Source organism: Alexandromys fortis, unplaced genomic scaffold (genome assembly GCF_014885135.2).
Source record: "Alexandromys fortis isolate MF-2015 unplaced genomic scaffold, M_Fortis_MF-2015_v1.1 scaffold_41, whole genome shotgun sequence".
Taxonomy (NCBI): domain Eukaryota; kingdom Metazoa; phylum Chordata; class Mammalia; order Rodentia; family Cricetidae; genus Alexandromys; species Alexandromys fortis.
Window position 1 is genome coordinate 10230088 of NW_026067923.1, and position 3492 is coordinate 10233579.

The window sequence follows — 3492 nt, forward strand, 5'->3', positions numbered from 1 at the left end:
AGGGAGGAGGGGGGAAAAGGGAGACGGGGAGGGAAATGGGAGGCGGGGAGGAGGCGGAAATCTTTTTTTTTCAATAAAAAAATTATATTAAAAAAAAATAAAAAAATAAAAATAAAAATTTTGCTCCCATGCTGTTGCATCTTCCTTTCCATCCACAAGGACTGCTTACCTCACCTTCTCTATGATTCTTTCACTAGGGCTTTACATCTTTTCCCAATTAGTGATTTTGTACAACTTTCTAGATTGAGATTCAAAGAGATTTTTCTTTTCCTTCTGTTTTAGTACACATATGTTTTAATCCTAATCACTTACTGACAACATAGAAGGAAGCTGTTTACCTTTATGTAGCATATACCTTTATGTCCCTTCCTGTAATTTTACTATAAATTAGTTTTAGGGTTAGGAACTTGTTTTGTTGATTCTTTTGGATTTCATATGTACTTCTGCAAGTCATGCTTACCACCCTAGCTCCAGGGACACAGCTGGTCTATGTCGCCATTAAGCAACTCATAGCATGCTTCTCATAAACCCATTTAAGTTCAGGACCTCCTGAAAGAGCCAGAGTGGATAATTATGTATTTTTCTCCTCCCAACATACATATTCTATTTCCCTTTCTTGCTCTATATTTATTTAATGGGAACCTCCAGTAAAAGTAGGATAGGTACAGAGGCAGTAGGCATACTACCTTGCTCATACTCTTCCTGGAAACATACTTTGTTTCACATTGTTAGGTAAATCCTAGATGGAACTGTCTCACAAAGGCTTCTTAGCAAGTTGTATCATTTTGTATAATTAAATGATAATTCTTACACTGATAACTTTAAACTGGACACACAACTCAAGCTCCTATTTCTTATTTTGAGGAGTTAGACAATGTTTCTGGACCAGTATGTGGACTAGATGAGAATATCAAAATTCCACCCTGTATTTTTATATCATAAGATTTTGTGATACATATTATATTTTCTGTAACCACAAATAAGTCACTATGTTTCTTCCTGAAGTCATAAACTAACAAACAGGGTAGATGTTTAGAATTATTTTAACATGGGATAAGATTGCATCTCATTCTTTCTGAGTCCAAAGTCATAACCTTCATGACCTTAAAGGGACCATGTCTAAGGTAACTGGAATCTGCTTCATAACTCATCAACTGCTAAAGGGCATACATTATTTTTTATTTCCTTCATTAGTTAAATTATAAATTTATTGACAACCATATTGTTTTTATTTTTTTGCTTTCTTTTTTTGGTAGATCCTAACTGGAAAGGAGAAACATGGCCTTTCTTCATGAGTTCAGAACATTATCTCTTCCTCTGTATTAGAGTTTATTTGTATTGCTTCTGTTAAGCTTTTCAGTATTCTTGGAGTCCTCTGATTCCATTTCTAATCAGGGATGATAGTTTAATCATCTAATAGATATAATCATACTGGTATTGTTTTCCTAAGGCCTCTGTGTGAGTTAATCCTTTGTTGTATCAAAAAAGTTTTCTCTTGATATTCATTATCTAGGGCTGCCATAGCCAAGTATGAGTGTCTTATAATGCTAGAGATTAGAAGTCAAGACCAGAGGTCTTTGTTATAAAGGAGCGGCAGGACGCTTCCTGCCGCCCAGCTCCCATCTGCCCAGTTAGCTTAACCCCTGAAATAACCACACGGAAATTGTATTTATTTAAACCCTGACTGGCCCATTAGTTCCAGCCTCTTATTGGCTAACTCTCACATCTTGATTCAACCCATTTCTAATAATCTGTGTTCACCATGAGGTTGTGGCTTACCAGGAAAGATTTAGCATGTCTGACCTAGCGGCTGGCTCCATGGCGGCTCTCTCTGACCCTGCTTTCTTCCTCCCAGAATTCATTTCTGTATTCTCCACCCATCTAAGGGCTGCCCTATCAAAGGCCTTTATTCAACCAATGAAAGCAACACATAGAAAGAAGACCCTCCTACACCAGGTCTTCATAGTTATCTCTTTCTGAAGAGTGTAAGAAAAATTCTGTCCACACCTCTCCTGGCTTCTCATAGCCTCAAACATTTTTTGCTTTACACAGGGTACCTTCCCCATTTCTTCGCATTGCTCTCAATGGGATTTAAATGTTTCCTTTTTATAGGGGCATTGACATTTTGAACTTGGACCCATCTTAATGATCTGAACCCAAATTAACAATCTTCAAAGACTTTCTGTGTTTGTAGTACTGGCATTTAGGTCTCCAACATTTTTGGATTGGGCACAATTGAAAATTTTCAACTGAAAATCCTTGACATCTACGCACACTTGGTTTTACTCTTTGTGAAATAACATCCTTAAAAAGGGTCTTTAGGGAGGCTGGGGAGATGGCTCAGAGGTTAAAGGCACAGGCTGCTCTTCCAGAGGTCCTGATTTCAATTCCCAGCAACCACGTGGTGGCTCACAACCATCTCTAGTGAGATTTGTTGCCCTCTTCTGGTGTACAAACATACATGCAGGCAGAACACTGTATACATAATAAATTATCCTGAGGGGAAAAAAACAAGTCTCTAGACACAATTTTTCTGTCTTCTGATTGTCTCAAATGCAATTTGTAAGTCAGGCAGTGGTGGCAAATGCCTGCAATATCAACAGTTGGAAGAAGCTGGCAGATCTCTGTGAGTTCCAGAACAGCCAGATCTGTAACACAGAGAAACCTTATATTGAAAAACAACAACAACAAAAAGTAATTTGTGGTTGAATGTGCAACTCAGTGTTGAGAGCTTTTCTAGCATACCTGGACCCTGTTTCATCACCATTTTAAAATAAAATACAATTTTTTTCATCATGTTCTGTTGACATTCTTGTTGTGAGAGTGTTAGGCTAATGTATTGCACATTAGAGTTTTGAGCTTATTGCTTAATTAGTGTTGGTGGTCAGAGTCATTGCTACCTTAATCTTTTTTTATTTATTTATTAAAGATTTCTGTCTCTTCCCCACCACCGCCTCCCATTTCCCTCCTCCTCCCCCAATCAAGTCCCCCTCCCTCATCAGCCCAAAGAGCAATCAGTGTTCCCTGCCCTGTGGGAAGTCCAAAAACCACCCACCTCCATCCAGGTCTAGTAAGGTGAGCATCCAAACTGCCTAGGCTCCCACAAAGCCAGTACGTACCTTAATCTTATATCCTGTACAGGTCTACTTTATCTACTGGAAAACATTTAGGAATGTTGTCTATATTTGTAGTTGTGACGAACCAGGTTTCAAGACTGTATTTACATAAATAAGATGTGCAATTATTTGCTGGGATCCTGAGAGATTTTATCAAATAGAGGACTTGTCACATCTGACCTCTGGATTATTTGGATTATTTCTTTTAAACCTCTCTCTTTTTCTCTGTCTGTTTTTATAGACTTTCTATTTCTTGAATCAAGAATCATTCTTTGTTGAGTGTAGGGACACACACCTTCAGTCCCAGCATACAGCATTCAGCAGATGGATCTCTGAGTTCTAGGCCAGTCAGGATTACATACTGAAACACTGTGTC